The sequence below is a fragment of the Anolis carolinensis genome, chromosome 3, assembly GCF_035594765.1.
Source record: "Anolis carolinensis isolate JA03-04 chromosome 3, rAnoCar3.1.pri, whole genome shotgun sequence".
In the NCBI taxonomy this organism is placed as follows: Eukaryota; Metazoa; Chordata; class Lepidosauria; order Squamata; family Dactyloidae; genus Anolis; species Anolis carolinensis.
This window is the reverse complement of record NC_085843.1, coordinates 227,766,322-227,790,298: the sequence shown is the minus strand read 5'-3', so window position 1 is coordinate 227,790,298 and position 23,977 is coordinate 227,766,322.

The window sequence follows — 23,977 nt, the reverse complement described above, 5'->3', positions numbered from 1 at the left end:
ATTTACATGCTATTATACATGCTATTTTTGTTTGTAAAAAGCAAAATTAATAAATCAATCAATAAAAAGCAGGCAAATGCAAAGTCAAATCTTTGCCCTCAGGCCAAACTTTGAGACTCCCAAACACTTTTAGGAACTTTGAATATTCTCAAAGGCAAGCAAACTTTCAAACTCTTGTGGCTGCAATGTGTAGACATTCCTTGTGGCTCATTTGCAATGCACAAAATTAGCTAGCTGACTAGAATCCAATGATTTCTGCTGCTTTCTAAGGACACCTTTGTGGTTATCTCAGTGTTTCATTCTTAGCTCCTTAACTTTACAGTCACTTTGCATTGTCTCAGTACAGGGACTGTGTGCTTCATTTGATTTAGAAAAGCAGCAGTTCTCAAACTTAGAGAAAGAGTACTCTCAATGATTTTCTTCCATTTTAAACTCCCAATGCTAGCTTCCCTTTAAATTTCATATTGATTTTAAGAACAAAAAGTGAGTCTCTTATACACAGAGCTTTTAACAAATAGATTGTAATAGTATCCACTGCAGGTGTTTATATTAGCAAAGGGGAAATAGGTAGTAAATCACTATACTGTTATAAGGCTATATTCCACTTTACACTGTAGTGCACTTTTCATTGGACTACCTTTGTACCAAGTTTGGAAACTCCAGTTGGTTCAAAATATGGCAGCCAGATTGGTAACAGGAACATCTAGGAGTGAATGTATTACACATATCCTAAAGTCACTCCACTGGCTGCCAATTAGTTTTTGGGCAAAGTACAAGGTGTTTGTATTGACCTTTAAAGCCTGGCATGGCTTGGATACAGGCTACCTACAGGATCACATTCTCCTTTACAATCAGCCCCGAACACTGACATCCTCTGTGGGTCATCTGTTCTAGTCTGCCAGAATCTGACTGGTGACTGTCACCTAGAGGTCCTTTTCATCGACCACCCGAGAGTGTGAAATGACCTGTAGATAGACTTCCAACAGCTAGATCAGTTGTCAGAATTTAAGACACAAGTGGACACCTAATTCTACCATATTTTCTGTGCAGGAAACGTGCCAATTTTTGTCTATAAAAGGAATATTTTGGTGCATACAAATGAAGGGGGTGCATAAAATACATCCTGAACTTTCAAGATTCTTGCCTGTCTAGGATTTCTTGATGATTAAAAAATTAATTTTCAAACATATGAAAAATATTTTAAAGCATTATTTTCATCTTTATCTTACACTGCTAAGGTTATGCTGCCAGTTATTTGTATCTAGTAATGAAGGAGAATGTTTTGTTCTCCACAAATTGTGGATTTTAAGTTCAAGAATTCCCAACAATCATGGATTACTACATCATTGGTTTACTATTCTTACTGCTCTAAGGTATTCTGTGAATTGAAGGATCAAAGGCTATGTAGGGTTTTACTGTTAAGTTCCCTGCTTATCCAGTTTTTCTGAACATGCTCCACTCACATTTCCATCTGTAATTCTTTTTAGTTTTTTTGTAGGATGCCAGAATCTTATCCCAGCATCAGTCATAGAGAGTTGGAACAAAATTTACTACAGCCATTGCAGTGAGACAGAGATGAGCATTTTGCAGTGGTTTGAATGTTGGACTAGGATACTAGGAGACCAGCCTTTGATCGGTTGTGACTATTGGAAAGTAATACAAAAACTACATGAATATATATTTCCCACACCCCCACTGAAAACTAGAAAATTTCAATATAAATAAAATTTCCCTCCATAATTAATCACATTCATATTATTTAAAACGTAATGCCAAGAAATCAGAACTCTGATTTAATGTTATTTCTTCATTGCTTGTTTGCATCACTAGGTAATACAAACAAGCAGTTACATAAGATAATTGCTCAGCTATATCTATGCCAACTGGATTTCTTTTTTTAGCATTTTATTTTTCATTATGAACTTGATTAACATAAAATATGTTCTGTAGCAAAATACAAAACAAAATGAAACAGATGTTCCTCCTTACACTTCAACAGGCACACACATATTAAATTCAACTATAAGGGCATAAGTGATGATGACCTCTCACACTGTGCCAGTCCCATTATTCTGGACATGTGATTCATGTAAAACAGAATTCCTAACACATGATGCAACATCCAATGCATTATTCATAGACTAGATTTTAACATCTATTTTACACATAGCTTTGGCTGATTCACCAACTCTCTTTAAAAATTGATGTTAGGTTTATGCAGAATATTTATGCATTTTTTCATTTTTGGAAAAAAAAGAAGATATTTCTTGTTGAACAAAAACAGTCAAATACCACGAGACAGTTTGCTCCTGTGTCCGGTAGTACTGTCTATTCACGTTCTTTCCAGTTTTGTGTGGCTCAGTGTAAAGACATTTGCGTGTTATGATAAATTTGTTAACTATATATATAAAGAGAGAGGGGGGGAGTTCAAACATGTATTGTCACAAACACATAAACAAATATATTTCATGAAAAATTCTGCAAAAGATTGATTTCATGTTTTAGAAAATCTTACTAAGTGTTCACAACATAACCTGAAATGAAAGGAACCTGAAAAAAATTACAAAAAGCATCATAAACTTACATAAGCAGATTTTAAATTTACTTTTGTTTCCAGATTTTCGTATCTTTTGTCCACATTGTGCTAGAATTAAGTAAAAGAAGAATTATTTTTCTAAGTGTGGTATTTTTCCATTAATTAAAATACCCTTTCAACCAAAGATTGACCTAAGATGGCATCCAGCCATCCCTCCCCCTCCTGATGCGTCATTTTTGTGAGTCAGGTGTATTCTCCAGAGAGGGCTGTGCTGCCGGTAGCCCTTGCATAAGATTTGGAGGGAGAAATGGGGGGCTGGGAGGAGGGGGTGGGCACCATCTCGCTTCTTCAGGCTCTAGGAACCCAAAGAACGGGGATGGCTGTGAGGATTCACTCCCAGGACTGCAGAAGCCAGGCACATGCAAAGATTAAAGTCTGGAACTTTAGCTTTAGGTCCAGGTCTTTGCATGCATTGAATTAATTCAGAGCAAACTGGGATATCCCAGTTTTCTCCAGATTAATCCAAGTTTACCTGAGGTGTTTTTGGACACCTCAGGTAAACTCATAATGGGTCTTGGGATATCAAGCAGTGTAGAAGGGCCCCAAGATACCACAAATCATAAATTCAATTGATACCAGCTAATTAGTCTATATTTTGACAGGTGAAAGTAAAAGAATAATCTACTGAATTGTATGTTTGACTGTATTTCTAGTGGTGTTTGGCTGTTTTTCTAGCATGTGGGTGAGAGAAAGACATTTCTTTTGACATAGTATATTCTTACAATATACGTATTTGAAGACTGAGCTCTATCTAATAGGCCATAAACTGTGGAAGGTGGAGAGGTCTTGTTTCCTGCCTCATGCCCTTGGGTAGAAGAGCCCTCACCCTCTAAAATAACCCTTCAGTCTCTGTCACTGTCTGCTAGCCTCAGAGGCAGTTCAACCGCCAGGTCAACTAGACAGTTGCCTGTGGCGCCATCTTATGGGGGGCGCCATTGAATCAACTCCTGTCTCCTGCGGCCTGCCTCCGCAAGGTATTGAACTGCTTTTTCTGTTGATTTGTTGTAAAACATGATGTTTTAGTGCTTAATTTGTAAAATTTAATGTAATTTGATGTTTAATAGGCTTTTCCTTAATCCCTCCTTATTATCAAACATTTTCACTTATCCAGCGCTTTCATTTTTCAGTGATTGGTTTGGGGGGGGGGTTGTGCCAAAATTCTGTTCGCCTACACTTGAAAAATACATAGGGCCGGCTCTGGCTAGCCTTCTCTCTTTTTTAGAGCAGCCCAGTATTAAATGAAAATGCTGGATGCTGCCATTTTCAATGGTTGCTCTGTCATAAGGTGTTCTTAGCAAGCTTTCTTTGGAGTTTACCACTACCTTTCTCTAAGTCTTACTTGTTGAAGATTCTCCAGCAATTTTCTATGGCTGAGTAGGGATTCAAACCCTTATCTCCTAGACTTTTCATAAAAAACGTATATCAGTATAGCATGCTCCTTTATCAAGAAGTTTACTTTGCTCCTTCTTTTGCCTCTGGGTTTCCCCACAGATTTCCCCCTCCCTCCCTCTAGCTGAAGACAAGAAATTTCACAAATATGAGTGAGCAGGTACAAATGAGAATTGAAAAGATGAGATATTGCAGGAAACCTTTTACTGTAAATAGGTAGCTGAATAATGTTTAAAAAAGTATCATATATATGATAAGCACCACCCTTTCAGGTAGAGCATTAGAAAAGTCACAAAATTACTATAAAAAACTTATGTCATATTCAGTCACAATTAATGGCAGAATAAGCAAGCAACTATCTAGTCCTTCACTTGTCCGCCAAACTCCATTGCACCACAAGGTACTATATTTCTATGTTAACTGAATGGAAATAGTTAGATATATTATTATTATTACTACCCGATTCTATTTCATGGAGTCATACAAATAGCATTCATATGGGTAAAACAGGGTAAAACAGTATGAAAGTATGAATATGCTAAAACAATACAATTAATTTAATTTTTTTAAGTTTTAAAATTTTAAATGTCTTGAGTTGAATGAATAAGTCCCAAAGGCTTTTGAAAACAGTACTGAGAAGTAGAAGGTCTTATGATAATGTTGAAACTTTGCTACAGCGCACTTGCAACAGAATAGAAAAAATTTTACAAAACACAGTGCACATATGCCTAATAAGGCAAATATGTGTAGGAAGCAAGGCTACCAAGAAGACTGAACTCAGGGATACACATTAACAACATGCCAGCGTTGTATAATTGCATAGAGGTATGAAAAAGACTATTCCAGTAACAGTATGTTTCTGCTTAAACAATGCAATTGCTGGTGTGACAAAGTCCAATGAGCAGTGAACATACTTGGAGGAGGTGTTTTGGCCACCTACTAGAAGAATAGATAGAAGCAGCATATTTTTCTTTAACATTGGCTATTTATTCATTTTCACTAGTGAGAACCTTAAAAATTTGCTCATTGTGTGATTGGATGTTGAAGAAGATATTGCTGGCAATATATCATAACTGGGTAAACTGCTAGGCAATATAAGCTGAAGAGAGCATATTGCTCTTGTTTTTCATGTCACTGAAATGTTATTTCTTCAAGGCAGGCAAACATTACTTAGGACTTTTAAAGTCTGCTTGTCTGGTGAAGATTAATTCCATTACAGAATGATAAAGATACTTCCTTGCTTGTGGGGGGAATTGAAGAGCTTGTGGCTGTAAACAATGATACTTTAACTATATTGCAATTCCAAGATATTAAATCCAAGCCTATTTCAAAGTATTTGCCATGAGGCCTCCATGGAAGATGGTTGTTTCAGCAAGGATGCCTCCATGGAGATCAAAGATCTGAGCACTACTGTGCTGAGTGTCCATATCACCCAATTTGAAAATACTGCTGCGTGAGGAATTTGATTCCAGTCTGAGATGTTGACTTGGTCTACAAATTGTGAAATATTGACATAGTTAGCTCTCTGATATCCTCCAGTTGATGAACAAAGATGTATATCTGAAAATGTGCACTAAATATGTTTTAATTAGTGGGAAGATTTATTCAAGCATTATGTACAATGTAGAATGTGTGCACAAACACACAGAGATTTGAATTTTTTTTTTTAAAAAAAGGGCAGATTCCACCACAAAAACATAAAATAGGGTGCCAAAAAGCTGTGAAATAGAAAGTGTTCACTAATGTGGGCTTTATAAAGGTTTTCATCCTTTGACATTTTCTGGACATCTCACTGCTAGTGGCGGACTGGCTAGGGTGCCAGCTTGCTCAATGGCAAGTGGGGCCCCTTAAACATTAGACAATTCACTGTTAGTTTCAAATTTAAAAAATTAAAAATTCCATTATAACAACCTGCATTTACATTTAGCATCTACTGTGTACTGCCAGTAATATGTACAATATATGTACACTGTAATTACGAAAAAACTTTTTGCAATAATTTTAATTGTATCTTTTATTCACATATGTACACACACACACACAAAATTAAATGACGACCTTATAGTTGTGGGTGGTCCCTTTTGTCACCTGTCAACCAATATTTTTAGACACAGCTCACCATTGCCTCCTGCACAATATATCGTATTTGCTTGAGTTTCATGCTCACTTTTTATGGCTAAATTACATTGCCAAAATTGAGATTCATATTAGATTTGATGACACATTAGGATTGCGCACATAAAGCCACTTGCGTGAACAGACCTGGAGGAACTTGGAACCCTGGAGGCCAAACAAGGAGATGGGGGGGGGGGGGCACCAGAGGCTGTTCCTGGTGGCAGCTGCAACCTGACATCACTGTGACATTTGAAATTTGCCTCCCAGGTGGCTTTCAAGGTCTCTCCTTGTCCCCCTTCCCCACATGGTTCAGTCCATGGGGTTCCCAAATGGCCTCATCTATGAGGTCTTCAAGACTGCCCCCTTGGTTTTGAAAGCCAGTTGGGAATTGTGTGAGGCTGGCAAATGCTGACTGCCTGCCTTCCTGTTGTGCTATGCCTGTGCTGTTGGGCACATTACATTTCAGGGAAAATCAATTTCTTGCAATATACACTTTCAAAACTGAGGTGTGCATTACATTTGATGGTGCATTATACTTGAGTAAATCTGGCATTAAGCTAGCCCAGCATAAAATAGATTTTAGATCTGTGGGTTCTCAACCTTCTGTTTTCCAGAAGTTTAGGACTTTAGCTTCCAAAGTCCCTGAACATTGGCCACATAGACTGGCACCTCTGAGAGTTGAGGCCTGCAATATGTGAAGGAACAAATCCACATAGATGGCTTCAGAGCCTGTAGATTTATTTATTGTTTTTTTCTTGAAAAATCTGTTTTCTCTCCATTGGCAATTGTCACATCAGATAAGTTAACACACCATTGCACAAACACCTATTTTATTTGGAAATCTATGGAAATTACTTTCACATTTAAAAACCTGATAAGTATATACGCTCTCAGCTGTGTTCTCCTTCAGACTCTTACAATTATCAATTGTTTTGTCTAAAAATAATTCAACTACAAGCACCTAAGTTATTCACTTTTTCCATATAGATGTATGGAACACAGTACAGAACTTTACAAATTGTAACTGATATATTACATCTTTTGAGGTATCAAATATATACAAAGTCTTGCTATAAAAATTTTAACCTGGCAATACAGTTAAAACTGTCCATATCAACAGGTGAGTCCATGGAAGTGTTGATTTTAGAATAAAAGTCCTTCATGCTTCATTTCACTGTTAATAATACAGAGATAAGCCAAATATCTCAATTTTGTGTTGGTTACAAAACAGAAGGTACAGAGAGGCCATGACCAAAATGTTCAGAAGTGCTTAAAGCCAAGCAATCAATCATCCCTGAAATATACCTTCATGCAACCTCTTCACACAAGGCAAAAATGCCCATTTTGTCACCTTCATACAAGGTTTTGATGGGGTCTGCTGTGCACTATCACATGACGCATGGCAGGCCCCGCCCATTTCCTCTGAAAGGTGCTTCGCCCTCTACTATGGGGAGGAAAGTGTTGTTCAGGTAGCTCCGGTGGAGCCACCCACACTTTTGGCCCCAAAAGCCCGTGTGATGGCAGAAAGGGCAGTGGAGCAATGTGTATTGCCGTGCATTGCCACCCTTTCTGTCATGTGATGGGAAAAATGTGTGAAGAGGGGAGGAAGGAGGGTGCGTGGGGCACCACATGTCACCCTGTACACCTTCTTTTTCTCCAGCCATAGCCGGCAAGACTGAACCCCCCCCATTGGGCCATGTGACAAGGTTCATGGTCAAGCTTTAGATTTCTGTGCATTAAGATCAAAAAGGTGTGTCTTTTAAAAAAATACTTTAAAAACTTATATGCAATTGGGAACTCTGAAAAGACAAGGTATCTGATTGCATGAAACTGAACAAGTTTAGGACCCCCTTTCAGGTTATTTCATTGCATGTAAAAAAGATACAGTGGGAAACCTTTACCTATGTTCCCATCTCTTCTCAGTGTAAGTCCTTGCATGTTCAAACAACTGAATTTGGAGATGGGGGTGAGATGAAAAAACACACATTGTTGTAAAATTGGAAAGAGTAAGCCACCCTGAGTCCCCTTCGGTGTGAGAAATAAATAAATAAATAATTCCCTATACCTAGGAAACTACCAGTTTCCCGTATTTTGTCACAATTGCAGAAATCATGTTCCTAATATTATTTAATCAGTTTAGTATAGCAGGTCTTTGAGGAGAAGTTAAAGGCATCAATGGGAGTTGCTTGGGAAATGAGATGGTGAGGATTCTGTTTGTGTATTGCTTCCACTTCTGAATTGTGCACTTGTTTCTTCCCTTTTTGCTTAAATGTGGTTTTCTAAAAGCTTTTGTGGACACTCTCACAATTTCATTTTCATTATGCCATAGCCAGGACAAGACTTTTGAGTCTCCTTTCCTTCAGGGACTCAGCAAAGCAAAAACTGAATTTATTTCCAGGGCATGAATGTTAAGCATATTTTAAAAAATGGAATTGTGCAGCCCATAAGGAACTTGCAGCCCCTTAGTGGTCACCAAAATCCCCATATCTCCAGTAGACAAGAAAAGAATATCAACCAAAATTACTTTTCAATTGAAAAATAAGTCTCTGGGACCTATGTTTACTGTGAAATGCTGCTTCAGTGAGAAATTGCCTTTAAAATTTATGAGAAAAGATATGACGACACTTCTAGTCATGGCAAACATTGCCATGGTGATGTGCAGCATGGCTAGGTGCCAAAGCAATCCTTTGACCGTAGCATATACCACCTGTGCTAGGAGTAAATGGATGTAACTTAGGTATTTGTCAGGAAGTAATTAAATTACAAGAATATAGCTGAGAAAACAAGGTTTCTATGCTTCCAGAAGGAGGTCTACTGGCATGTGAGTCCAAAAACGAATCACTGGCAGAACATGGATTACACAAGCACAGGAAAGGAAAAATATTCCTAATCATACATTCCCAGATTTTAAAAAAACATATCACAATATCTGATGGAGAAAATTAATCTCAGCATTTTTTTCCTGGTACAGTAGAGTCTCACTTATCCAAGCTAAACGGGCCGGCAAAAACTTGGATAAGCGAATATCTTGGATAATAAAGAGGGATTAAGGAAAAGCCTATTAAACATCAAATTAGGTTATGATTTTACAAATTAAGCACCAAAACTTCATGTTATATAACAAATTTGACAGAAAAAGTAGTTCAATACGCAGTAATGTTATGTTGTAATTACTGTATTTACGAATTTAGCACCAAAATATCATGATATATTGAAAACATTGACTACAAAAATGGCTTGGATTATCCAGAGGCTTGGATAAGCGAGGCTTGGATTAGTGAGACTCTACTGTAGTTCAAAGCCTTGAAATATTGCATAGTATTCCCCAGAATGAATTACTTGACTGCATTTTGTTCAAGATCTTCCTGAGGCTCATGATCGTTCAGGTTGTACTGGAGAACATCAGCCTTACAGTGTGTAATAAATATTGAAATATTTCAGACTGCACCACCCCCAAAATACTGGATAGCCAGTGAGCCTAATAGGTAGCAGAGGGCCTGTTTGTGAGCATATACTCCGGTTTTATAAATCTGAATCTCTAGTGTGCTTTCTTCAAACATGGCAGTGCTCAGCCTAATTACATGTATCTATATATTGATTATATAATCAACATGAAACAATTATTTGGATTAGTGCATTTTATATGCCTTGTAATTTGAATATAAATTCTCTTTTCTCTGACTTTATTGTCATTTTAATGTTGAAAAGATCATCAGATTCCTTAACTAGTCCCAATGGCATAATATAAAAGGTTTAGGGCATGAATTTGCATGCAATCATGGCATTTTCCTGGTTACTGAAATGAAATGTCACAAAACCCTGAGAAGATTTATTAAGTTATTTATTTGCACTGGTAGTCTTGTTGCAACTTTTGAAAGGAGAACAAATGCTTCAGAGGGAAAAAAATACACAAGCCCAAAATGTCTAATGGACTTTAGGTTAACCTTAGGCATCCAAATGATGCCTCAAATGAATCCAGATAATTGCAGAGTAAACTGGGATTTCCTGCTTTACTCTGGTTTAAAAAAAAAATCTGAAAAGATCCAGTCTTTACTTCAAGGTCTGGATCTTTTCATGTGTTGGGCCTTTGGAGATTGATTCTCGGGACCATCTTCCATAATCCCAGGGTTCAACCCCCATTGTCATCCCAGTTATCCAGTCTCTAAGAGCCTGAAGGAGTGGGGTCCCCCCCGCAATTTCCCTTGTAAACTTACCAAAGGGGGCCTGGCTGTATCCTCAGACCCCTCGGAGAAAGTTTATGACACATCAAAATGGCCCCTCCAGTAAGTTTAGAGGGGAAACGGGAGGCTGAGGACTGGCTAGATGCCCTCCTGTGTTGCCCTTGATCCAAGAGGGCATATAGCCAACCACTCCCCTTGCAAAATCCTGGGTTTTGGGAATTTTGTGTGGCTTCAATCCTGAGATTTTGGCCCTGAGTCAAAAACAGAGAGGTATAAAATGCTAGAACCTATCCAGTTGGGAGTTTTGCATTACAGTTTTATTTGTTGTAAACTAGAGTTCCTCCTGCCCAATGATGTGAAGGAGACTGGAGAAATTCAAAATGACACTTCAATAATACATGTGAAAAAAGTAAAACATGCTGCTTGAAACTTTATTTCAGCGTAACCATTTGACCACTGGTATAGATACAGATTTGAAGAATTATTGTTTAGAAGCTGGAGTGGGCCCTTATTTTCTCAGATGAAAGAAAATGTTGTATTTCATTCTTACAATTCTTTTTATAGTCTCAAATGTAGACTGCTGAAGGAATGCTTAACATTAGGATTAAAAATCTCAAGATTGATCTATCACAGATGAGCTTCTGCCAAGTCTAGTATATGTCTAAACAAATGAAAGAGATGAACTCAGTTCTGCTGAGAAGCATAAGAAAAACACACAGAGTTAATCATAGAATCAAATTCTGTCAGTTCGCTTGGTATTTATATACCTATAGTGCATCCTTCATGGCAAGGGGTACATCAAATGCTCCACCTTGCATGGCCTCTCCAGTTAGGAGAATTGTAGTTATTTTAAACCATATACAAACCAAGAACAAGAAGGTATCTGCCAAGACACAAAGGATATTTCACATTAGCCACTCCAAGTCCACTTTTCACTTAGCCAATTTATCTAGCTTTTCCATTTGTAAAAGGATTTATCTTCAAACTCTCAAATCCTGCTTAGTTCACAGCTCTCTTAGGCCCCTTCCACATAGCTGAATAAAATCCCATATTATCTGCTTTGAACTGAGATGCCACAGAGAAAATGTTGCTAAAATGCCAGATCTTCTACATATAATCCCTTAGGCACAGTGCAGAAAGCAGCTCTTGAAAGTTAGACACATACCTCTGTAACTATTTTCATTTTGGAGCCCCCTGTGGTGCAGCAGATTAAACCTCTGAGCTACTGAACTTGCTGTCCAAAAGGTTTAAGGTTCGAATCTGGGGAGTGGTGTGAGCTCCTGCTGTAAGCCCCAGCTTCTGTGAACCTGACAGTTCAAAAACATGCAAATGTGAGTAGATCAATAGGTACCGCTCAGGCAGGAAGGTAATGGTGCTCCATGCAGTCATGCCGGCCACATGACCTTGGAGGTGTCTTTGGACAGTGCTGGCTCTACGGCTTAGAAATGAAGATGAGCACCAACTCCTAGAGTCGGACATGACTAGACTTAATGTCGGGGGGAAACCTTTACCTAACCTATTTCCATTTTCCGATAACACATGTAAGTGGTAAGTTAACAAGTGAATAATTTCACTTCTTTTGCAGTATAGCTGTAACTTCTTAGTTGCTATTATAGTTATGGTTTCATGGAAGAGGGATAGCATATAATTCTGAACTTCATGCTGCTTCTTCATGTTACTCATACCTTGTGTTCTGTTGTGAGTGTTCTGGTGACAGTGAGATAGAGTGTTTTGTACCATCATCTGAAGTCTTCTAGCATTAAAAAAAACCCCTGAATTCATTCAACTATTCAATGTGCCAGTCTTCCAATATGGGAACTAAAATAGCTCACAACATAGTTTAAATCAAAACGTGGTACAAACCCAATAAAGAAAAGAACTTCAGAACTATAGAACAGTTTGTAAGAATTAAAAAATATAGTGACTACAAATGGAGAGCATATGTCTCAGTTATGAGATCTTTCAGATTGAACCAGTTAATAGCCGAAAACCTGTCTAAATAATAAAAAGTCACTGACTGACTGCTAACAAAGGGAGAATACAGAGTGATTGATCAATTCCATATTACTAACTTTTGTCAAATACAAAGTAAAGGAGGTATTTTATAGTGATTACTGTGATAACTTAATACTTTTCTGCATAACCAGAAGTAACTACAGTAGAGTCTCACTTATCCAACATAAACAGGCCGGCAGAATGTTGGACAAGCGAATATATTGGATAATAAGGAGGGAATAAGGAAAAGCTTATTAAACATCAAGTTAGATTATGATTTTACAAATGAAGCACCAAAACATCATGTTATACAACAAATTTGACAGAAAAAGTAGTTCAATACGCAGTAACGCTATGTAGTAATTACTGTATTTACGAATTTAGCACCAAAATATCACGATATATTGAAAACATTGACTACAAAAATGTGTTGGATAATCCACAATGTTGGATAAGTGAATGTTGGATAAGTGAGACTCTACTGTACTTGTAATTTAAGACAGCTTTCCAAGCTTTGAAAGGCATAGCAGGAGAGTTATTGCATTGAGAAAGAAAAAAGATCTCGGGTATGGCAGTCTAGTTCCTCAGTTGGCCTCTGTAATGGAAACAGCTTAATGAGTTGAGCTGATGTGCATTTCTGACTAGCTTCCTATGTGTAGGAAAGCTGAGAATAGGTAATCCCATCAGGCCCACTACCATATGCTTGGAGTTGTGATTTTACTATAGGGCTTTTTGAGAATTTGGGGAGAAGAAAGATCAATTTGAGGTTTAATGTATTCCACCCCTTCAATCTTTCTGGATTAGTTACTTGTGAACAATAACATTTTATGAATAATTTGTGCATCATTGGTTCATTCCATGGAATGACTAATACCACACTGCAGTTGTTGAATTCAATGGGAAAGATATTCCAAGTCCAACTCTCACTGAAAAAAAATGTACTTATTTATGAACATGACATTCATATGTCTGGTAAGTGCTCCCCCCCCCTCTCTCTCTGATAAAAAATATAGATCTCACTAGTATGATTCATTAATTAAAGCAGTGGTTTTCAACCTGGAGTTCCCAGATGTTTTTGGCCTACAACTCCCAGAAATCCCAGGCAGTTTACCAGCTATTAGGATTTCTGGGAGTTGAAGGCAACAAACATCTAGGGACCCCAGGTTGAGAACCAGTGAACTAAAGCATTACTTTGCATAGATAGGGGAGAATCTCATTAAAGATGGCTGATTTTTCATTTCTCCACATATTTTGTTCACTGAGTAGGTCAGCATTATCATTTATGATTCTCTCAAGGGGGTTGTGAGACACTTAACTTGCCCAAGGACATTCAGTGTGCTGCCATCAAAGCTCCACTGGCCTGTGGCACTTTAACAGCACTTTCCTATGACACCTTAATACATTTTGCAGTAGATTCTGAAGTATTCATCCCTTTGTCTCAGTTTTCTTACCCATTTAATGGGTTATCAATCTTTCGTTCTCTTGTGATGTTTCCTTTTGTTTAGCATACCATTGTGTGCCTGAATTGGCTCTAAAGTCAACCATTCTGGGAACTCTGCTCCCAATGTACACAGAAAAATGGATAAGAACATTATAGATTTGAAATATAGCAACTACCTCCATATGACAGCATGCTTACAAACTAATTGAGCATGCAAATGAAAAACAACTAGGCTGGGAACACGAATGCTTCGTTTGCCTTAAATTGCTTGTCTCCCTCTCTCTCGAAAAGTTTTGCTTTGAATTCAGAGCTTGTTTTCTTATTACAATAATGTGTAGGTGGCTGTGTGACTTTGATAGAAAGGAAAAGGTACATTAATTTTATTTCTTCATGTTTATCTTCAGTGGCATAATGCCCAGTAGCAGATTTCCCCCCTATTAATCCCACTGTCACTAAATACTGATAAATTATTCCTACCCTTTCAGATCATTATGAGATATATATATATATATATATGTCAGAACCCTGCTACTAGAGCCTGGATGTGGCTCTGAGTTTCAGGGTCACTGACATTGATAAGACACCTGCGGCTCAGGACTCGGAGAAGAAACGGCTGCTGGACTTGGCGGGGAATTTGCGCGGGGTTTTGCTGAGCGGGAAGAGACTTTTCAAATGAGGGGGAGGGTATATAAAGGATGGTTGGCCGGAGCCTCCCATTCTTGGCTTTTCTGATGTTCATGTTTCTGTCACGACCCAGGCTACAGAGCACCAATAACCATACGCAGAGGCCAGAATCTATCTAATATCTTTATTAAGGAAATATAAAAAGTTAGTAAAAGCAAATGTAAAAGATAGTCCAGAAGCAGATCTTCCAGGAAAGGTCAAAATTAGTCCAAGGAAATAATGTCCAATATGAAATATTAAGGTCCAAAGTTGTAATCCAATAACCGAAACACTCACTTTGCCAAGCAAAGTGAGGGGAGATGACAAGGTCCTTTAGTCCATAAAATTGAGCAAAGCTAGGAAATAACTTGATACTTGAAACAAGGCTTAAAACGTGGAACAAGGTAACTAGAAACAAGAACAAGGTCCGTGGAATAACTTGGTAAAATCCGTGGTACAAGGCAAGGATTGGTCCTGGGAAACAAGGCAAAGTCCGTAGGTAAACAAAGGCTGGGAAGCAAGGCGAAGGCTGGATAGCAAGGCAAGGCTTGAGCGTGAGCGAGGCTTGAATCGGAGCGCGCTGTCCAGACACGACCTGCTCCGTAGGCTGACGAATTGACTCCGCGAAGTTACTACGCGGGTAAAACACCTAAATAGAGACTAACTTTCCCGCCGAAGCAGTTCTCTGGGAATCAGAACCGAAAGCAAACTCTGAGACCAGATGTGAGACTCCCCAAAGATTCTCACGAGAAGCAGACTTAATTGGCCACATTCTTAGCTGCTATCCTCGCACTCCTGCGCGAAGCTGATTCCAAACTTCTCTGTTGTTTACAAAACTCCCGGCGCAAGAACACGGGAGAAGTAGGCTCTGGGGTTGTTTGACATACTTCTGGGAGACAACTTTCTTGCAGGTGCAAGGTTCCCAGATCGGCCTGGGAAAGATCTGGCTGAGAGGAATCCAGTTCAGACTGGGAAGGTAAAAACCCCAAGTTTTCATCTTCATCAGGGATTACAATGTCCTGAGCAGGACTACAAGGCCCATGGGTCATCACACTATCCCCCTCCTCAAGGCCCCTCCCAAACTGGGGCCCTCTCCCCGAGGCGCGAGGTCGCGGCTTGGCGGGATAGGTCTGATGAAAGCGACGGGTTAGATCAGGAGCATGGACTGTGGAGGCGTCTTCCCAAGAGCGTTCCTCAGGGCCAAAACCCACCCAGTCAATGAGATATTGTAGGCGGCGGCGGTGAAAGCGAGAATCCAAAATGTCCTCAACCTCGAACTCCTCCTCCCCATTCATCAAAACAGGAGGGGGGGCCGGTTGGTCTGTATCAGGTCGCACACCATCCGCCGGAAGGAGCAGGGAACGGTGAAACACTGGGTGAATGCGCATTGAACGCGGAAGTTGGAGTTTGAAAGTCACGGGGTTTAATTGCGCCACCACTGGATAGGGGCCAATGAAACGGGCATCTAACTTCCGGCAAGGGCGGTGGGAGGGCAGAAAGCGAGTGGACAGGAAAACCCGATCTCCTACCTTGATTTCGAGGCCCGGCTGGCGATGTTTGTCAGCGTGGCGTTTATAGTCCTCCTTGGCTTGGTCCAGTTGCTGGAGCAAAAGTTGTTGCACCGCTGTGAGTTCCTGCAGCCAATCCTCTGCTGCGGGAACTTCTGAAGTTTCAATGACAGGGGGAAAGAAACGTGGATGGAAGCCGTAGTTTGCAAAGAACGGCGTTTCTTTTGTAGAAGCTTGAACTCCATTGTTGTAGGCAAACTCAGACAGTGGTAACAGAGAAGCCCAATTGTCCTGTTGGTAGTTTACATAACAGCGAAGATACTGCTCCAAAGTGGCATTGGTGCGCTCCGTTTGCCCATCTGTTTGGGGATGGTGGGCTGAAGATAAGCGAGAGTCTATGCCCAATAGTTTTTGTAGTGCCTTCCAAAAACGAGAGGTGAATTGAGATCCACGGTCTGTGACTAAACTCTTGGGCAATCCATGTAGTCTGAAAACATGTTGAAGAAATAGATCCGCAGTTTCCTTGGCCGTGGGGAGGCCTTGGCAGGGAATGAAATGGGCTAACTTGGTGAAAAGGTCCACCACCACTAAGATCGTGGTGAATCCACAGGAAGGTGGTAGGTCAGTGATGAAATCCGCGGAAATTATTTCCCATGGGCGAGATGGGGTAGGAAGGGGGTGTAAAAGCCCTGAGGGCTTCTCCCTTCGTATCTTGGAGCGCTGGCATACTGGGCAGGTGTTGACGTATTTTTCCACATCCTTGCGGATCCTGGGCCACCAAAAATCCCTTAGGATCAAATGCATAGTTTTAAATAGTCCGAAGTGTCCTGCTGGTTTGCAGTCATGACACAGACGAAGCGTTTTTTCCCTGCCCGGTCCGGGTGGGATGTAAACATGATTTCTATAGCAGAGCAGCCCATCTTTAAGCGAAAAGGGAAAGTGCAGACCTTGGCGAAGTTGGTCCTGCGCCCAGGCATCTGCTTGCTGACTAGCCCTGATTTCTTGAGCACAGATGGGTCCTGGAGTAGGGGAAGTTGAACCAATGGGAATGGATTTAGTGTTCCCCACCGTGAGCGTGGCAAAGTTCTCGGGTTGTAGCAGTTGGGATTCAAAGGTCTCCTTGCGTCCTGCGGCGTATTCCGGTTTACGTGACAGGGCGTCTGCTTGCTTGGTTTGGGCTGGGGTCACATAATGGATCTGGAAGTTGAAACGTTCAAAGAATAAAGCCCAACGTTGCTGCCTCTGATTTAGTTTGCGGGCAGTTCTTAGATGTTCTAGATTACGATGATCAGTGTGGACTTCAATGGGAAATTTGGCCCCTTCTAGCCAATGTCTCCAAGTTTCAAAGGCTGCCTTTATGGCCAGTAGTTCTTTTTCCCAAATGGTGTAATTCCTCTCTGGTGTGGTTAGTTGACGAGAGTAAAAGGCACAGGGATGGAGGTGATCTCCCACCGGTTGTAAGAGTACAGCCCCAATTGCCACATCAGAAGCGTCCGCTTGCACCACAAAAGGGGTTCCAGGATTTGGGTGCTGTAGAATTGGCTGGGAGGTGAATAGTTTCTTTAGTTGCTGGAACCCTTTCTCTGCTTGATCAGTCCAGCGGAAAGGCTGCTTCCCACGGATGCAGTTAGTGATGGGGTCGGACCAGCGGGCAAAATCTGGAATGAACTTGCGGTAATAGTTCGCGAACCCCAAGAAACGCTGCACCTCTTTCTTGTTAGTTGGCGCCCGCCATTCCAATACTGCTGAAACCTTGGCTGGATCCATGGAAAGCCCTAGAGGCGAGATGCGGTAACCAAGGAAATCTACCTCTTGTAGATCAAAGGCGCATTTTTCCAGCTTGGCATAAAGTCCATGATCCCGCAGTCGTTGTAACACCATTTTGACGTGGTTCTCATGTTCTGATTGTGATCTAGAAAACACCAAAAAATCGTCCAGGTAGATTATCAAGAACCTGTCTAGATAGTCCTGAAAAATGTCATTGACAAAATGCTGGAACGTTGCGGGGGCTCCGCATAAACCGAAATTCATAACTCGGGACTCGAATAATCCGAATTTGGTCTGGAAGGCGGTCTTCCACTCGTCCCCTTCCCTGATGCGAACTAAGTTGTAAGCCCCCCGGAGATCCAGCTTGGTGTAAACCTTGGCTCCTCGAAGCCGATCCAGTAGATCCGAGATTAAGGGCAGGGGGTAGCTGTTCCGCTTGGTGATATTGTTCAATGCTCTGTAGTCCACCACCAAGCGTAGTTCCCCTGACTTCTTCTTCACAAACATCACTGGGGAGGCGGCTGGGGATTGAGAGGGTCTGATGAATCCCTTGCGAAGGTTTGTCTCTAGGAATTCCCTGAGAGCTTCTTGCTCTGGCTCAGTCAGGGAGTAGAGATGCCCTCGCGGGATCGGGGCCCCCTCCACCAAGTCAATGGCACAGTCATAAGGTCTATGTGGGGGTAATTTTTCGGCTTCTTTCTCATTGAATACATCCCAGTACTCGGAGTACTTCTTTGGCAAGGTGATGATGGGCTCGGTGTCTGTGGCATGGCATACCTTGGCTACGAGGCAATGGTTTTGGCAGTACGGTGAAGCAAACTGCAGTTCTCTGTTGGACCAGGAGATGTTAGGGTCGTGGAGAGTCAGCCATGGAATTCCCAAAATCACAGGGAAATGGGGAACCTCGGTAACAAAGAAGGAAATCTCTTCCATATGTTCCCTTATCCACATCCTGGTGGGTTCCGACCACTGACTTACGGGGCCCGTCTTGAGGGGGCGGCCGTCTATGGCTTGCACCACACGGGCATTCTTGAAATCATGATATTGTAATCCCAGAGAGTCGGCATACTCTCTATCGATGAAATTGTTGGTAGCTCCAGAGTCTATCATGGCGTGGATCATGACGGGTCCCCTTTTTGCTGACCATAATGTGACCACGAGAAGGAACAGGACCCCGGTTGGCGGCTCTTGGATGGATTTTTTGACCGGGTTGGCGAGCCTCTCTACACCCGGTCGTTGGCTTCCCCCGCCGGCTGTGTGCCAGTCGGCTCAGACGCCTTCGTCTCCGTGGAGGACGCCGCCGCAAGACGGGCGGCAGGCTTCCCCTTGGCTGGGCACTCTCTGGCGAAGTGGCCCCCGTTCCCGCAGTACCAGCAGAGGTTTAAGCGTTGGCGACGGGCCTTCTCGGCGGCGTCTAGTCTGGGACGCACATTGCCCAACTGCATCGGCACCTCCTCGCCTCCTCTGGGGTATGGGGTCGGCGGTGGGGGTCTCCACACCGGACGTGGCTGAACGCTGGCGGGAGCGGGGGGTTTTGCCCCGGCTCTACTGCCCTGGCCTCGAACCCACTGTTTCCTGTTGGCAATCATGACTTCAGCCCGTAAACATTGATCAATGAGTGCCTCGAGGGTCTGGGGAGGATCCACCTTGGAGATTTCTTCCAGCATTTCAATGTTGAGACCCTCCCGGAATTGTCCCCTGAGGGCTACATCGTTCCAGCCGGTGTTGTGGGCCAGCACTCGGAACTCGGCTATATATTGAGACATAGGTCTGTCTCCTTGGAAAAGGCGACGGAGTTTGTGACCGGCTGCCTCCAAATTGTCCTCGATTCCCCAGGTCTCCTTGAGGTGGTCCAAGAAGTGTTGCGCTGATCTTAGGTGTGGAGAGGCTTGGTCGAACAGTGCCGTCGCCCAGTTGGCCGCTGGCCCGTCTAGAAGACTGTAAACCCATGCCACTTTGATGTCTTCTTGGGGAAACTCGGCAGCACGGGCCTCAAGATAAGCTTGACATTGGCGACGGAAGACATGAACCTTAGAAGCTTCTCCAGTAAACTTGGTTGGCAACGCCATGGCCGGAAGACGAATTCCGCGTTCCTTCAAACCCCTTATTTCTCCATCCTGTGCATTGAGCTTATCACGGATTCGGTCCACCTCTTCCTTGTCGATGGTGTAGGTAATCGGCTGGCCGCTCGGCCCAGGTACGACTCCGGTAGACATTCTGGCCGAGGTTAATTGGTGCTTAGGGCGGCGGAGTCAAACTGTCACGACCCAGGCTACAGAGCACCAATAACCATACGCAGAGGCCAGAATCTATCTAATATCTTTATTAAGGAAATATAAAAAGTTAGTAAAAGCAAATGTAAAAGATAGTCCAGAAGCAGATCTTCCAGGAAAGGTCAAAATTAGTCCAAGGAAATAATGTCCAATATGAAATATTAAGGTCCAAAGTTGTAATCCAATAACCGAAACACTCACTTTGCCAAGCAAAGTGAGGGGAGATGACAAGGTCCTTTAGTCCATAAAATTGAGCAAAGCTAGGAAATAACTTGATACTTGAAACAAGGCTTAAAACGTGGAACAAGGTAACTAGAAACAAGAACAAGGTCCGTGGAATAACTTGGTAAAATCCGTGGTACAAGGCAAGGATTGGTCCTGGGAAACAAGGCAAAGTCCGTAGGTAAACAAAGGCTGGGAAGCAAGGCGAAGGCTGGATAGCAAGGCAAGGCTTGAGCGTGAGCGAGGCTTGAATCGGAGCGCGCTGTCCAGACACGACCTGCTCCGTAGGCTGACGAATTGACTCCGCGAAGTTACTACGCGGGTAAAACACCTAAATAGAGACTAACTTTCCCGCCGAAGCAGTTCTCTGGGAATCAGAACCGAAAGCAAACTCTGAGACCAGATGTGAGACTCCCCAAAGATTCTCACGAGAAGCAGACTTAATTGGCCACATTCTTAGCTGCTATCCTCGCACTCCTGCGCGAAGCTGATTCCAAACTTCTCTGTTGTTTACAAAACTCCCGGCGCAAGAACACGGGAGAAGTAGGCTCTGGGGTTGTTTGACATACTTCTGGGAGACAACTTTCTTGCAGGTGCAAGGTTCCCAGATCGGCCTGGGAAAGATCTGGCTGAGAGGAATCCAGTTCAGACTGGGAAGGTAAAAACCCCAAGTTTTCATCTTCATCAGGGATTACAATGTCCTGAGCAGGACTACAAGGCCCATGGGTCATCACAGTTTCCTACAGTAAAAGTTTCGGGTGATATCACAGAGAGTCTTGTGTGTTCATTCAGGAGCGGCTGTGGTGAGCTGACACTACTAAGCCAAGAATACGGACACCATCCCGCTGTAGCGGTGAGGTGTAACATGCAAGTGGAGGATGAAGAGCTCTTGGGCGCAGGAGGAGGAAGGTCGGAAAGGGCCACTCCCGAGCCGGACGCTGAGTTCCACCAGCTGGCGGCCCTGGCGTCATCCACCGCTTATGCCCAGCCAAATGGGGTAACCCAGAGGCGCGGAGTGGTGCGGGGAGATAGCACCGGAGGAGAGGAAGGTTCACCTTCCCCAGGCCCGCAAAGGATGGTGTTTCTGGAGGAGAGGATGTCGGCGATGGAGACCACCCTGGCAGTGATGTCGAGGGCGATGGAGCGCCTGGCGGTTTTGGCGGAGCCGGAGAGAGGAAGGGAACTTCGGGCTAGCTCAATGTGGGACGTGAGCATGGGAAGCAGCCAGGGCTTTGCAGACCTCCCAGCACCGAAGGGAAGGGAAATGCGAAAGGAGCCCGGTGCCCGGCCCAAGATCCAAACAAGCCTGACGCGGGTGGAGGAGAGTGACGACGAAGGGGAAAAGCCTCCGAGAATCCCGGCTACGCTCCCAACTGAGACCCTGGTGCCCCTGGCGAATGCCGGGCGTGGCACAGGGCAAAGGGAAGCAGCAGCGGGGCCCACTGGTCCGCAAGGGGGCTTGCGACGGGCGGAGAATTGGGGATTGCCACCACAGGGACCCCTACCGAGACGAGAGGAACTAAGGATCGAGTTTGGGGGAGAGTCCTCTGAACTGGATTTTTTCCTGACCACGGTGAGGGGCTATATGGAGGACAATGCTCACACTTTTAGAACGGAATCCAGCCGGGTACGGGCCATTGGCGCAATGTTGAAGAGGGGAGCGGCCAGCTGGTACGTTCAACTGCACGCGCGGCGCGACCCATGTCTGGGGTCACTCCGACGCTTTATGGGGGCCCTGGAGACCCGTTTCCGAGATCCACTGGAGCAGATCCGGGCGAGGGAGAAGTTGAAGACCGTCTCCCAGGGGCAGAGGTCGGTATCTGAGTATGCGGAGGAGTTCCAATGCCTCGCTGAAAAGGTGCCGGAATGGTCTGCAGTGACAAAGATAGAACTCTTCAAAGAGGGGCTCAGGCGGGAGATCCTCTCCTGGGCGGTGCATCGTGATGAGCCTGACACACTGCGCGGATGGATTCAGCTGGCGGGGCGCATCGAGACATCGCTGGCCCAGGCGAGGAGGCACCGAGGAGGGCTACAGCAACGGCCGCAGATGAAAGAGGGGAGCCGGAAGGAGGGATCAACCCCAGCCGGGAGGAGAACGGAGCCGACAGGGAACGTGAGCACCAGCAGGAGGGGCTGCTTCGTGTGCGGCCGTTTGGGCCACAGGGCTGCCGAGTGCTGGCAGAGAAAAGGGGAAGGCGGAGGCCCGCCCAAACCAAGAGCCGTGGCAGGGAAACGCGCCGAGGAAGAACCACCGATGAGGCACCACTCGGGGGGGTTGGTAAGTCAGGACAAAGCCATGATAGTGGTCCCCATTCAGCTTGAAAGTGGCAGCAAACAAGCAACCTGCAGAGCATTTGTGGATTGTGGATGTTCCAGGAACATCATCTCCCCTGAATTAGCCGAGGGATTGGGATGCGAAAGAACGAACCTAGAATCCCCAATAGCTTTTTCGCAGTTGGACGGATCCACAGCATCGGGATCATTAGCTAAGTACAGTGCCGAAGATGTAAAGTGTAAGATAGGGAGTTGGGAAGGAAAGGTGTCATTTGTGATATCACAAATAGCCAGCTATAATGTTATACTAGGCATGCCATGGCTGGGGCAGGCCAACCCGCAAATCAACTGGGAGGATAAGAGCATGATCTTCAGGATGAAGTTGGAAGAAGGGAACCAGGAAGTGGAGAGGGAGCCGGGGAAAAGGGGGGAGGAAGACTCTATCAGGATAGCAGAACTGGCAGATAAATTACCCCCAGAGTATCGGGATTTTGTGGACGTATTTGATGAGAAGGAAGCAGACAATTTCCCACCGAAGCGGAGAGTTGAAGTGAAGATAGAGCTAGTCCCAGGAGCAGAGCTTCCCAAGGCAAAAATATACCCAATGTCGGCTAGGGAAAAGGAGGAACTGAGAAAATACATTGATAAAAACCTAGCGAGGGGTTTCATAGAGCCTTCAAATTCCCCTTTAGGGGCGCCTGTGTTGTTCAGGCGGAAAAAGGACCAAACGCTGAGGCTCTGCATTGACTACAGGGGCCTGAATGCAATCAGTTCTGTAAATAAATACCCCCTACCCTTAGTGAAGGACTTGATCGCCCAGTTATCGGAGGGACAGATATTCACTAAATTGGACTTAATTGAAGCGTACCATAAATTGCAGATCAAACCAGAGGACAGGTGGAAGACGGCCTTCTCCTGTGCATTCGGATTATTCAATTATCGTGTGCTCCCCTTCGGTTTGTGCGGCGGAGGTGCCGCGTTCATGCAATTAATCAACGAAGTGTTGCATCCATTGTTGTACAAGGGAGTCTTTGTTTTTTTAGATGACATATTGATAATATCTCGGACTAAGGAGCAACACATAGAACTAGTCAGGGAAGTCCTGCAAAAGTTGAGAGAAGCAAAACTGTATGCGAAGCTTGCCAAGTGCGAGTTCAATAAAGACCAGATAGACTTTCTGGGGTATAGGATTTCCTCCCAGGGAGTGGCGATGGACCCTGCGAAGGTAGAAGACGTGAGGGGGTGGGAAGCCCCCAAAACACGGAAGCAGCTGCAATCCTTCCTAGGGTTCGCAAACTTCTATAGAACATTTATCAAGGACTTTGCGCGCCTCACTTTGCCATTAACGGATTTGTTAAAGACTAAAGGCAGGGGAGAAACAGCCAAAGTGAAGGCCCCAGGGGCCAAACTGACCTGGACAATAGAAGGCCAGGAAGCTTTCGAAGCCCTTAAAAAGCGTTTTACTGAGGAGCCTGTCCTACAGCACCCTGATATGTCTAAAGCCTTTGTATTACATTGCGATGCGTCAGACCGGGCATATGGGGCAGTTCTGC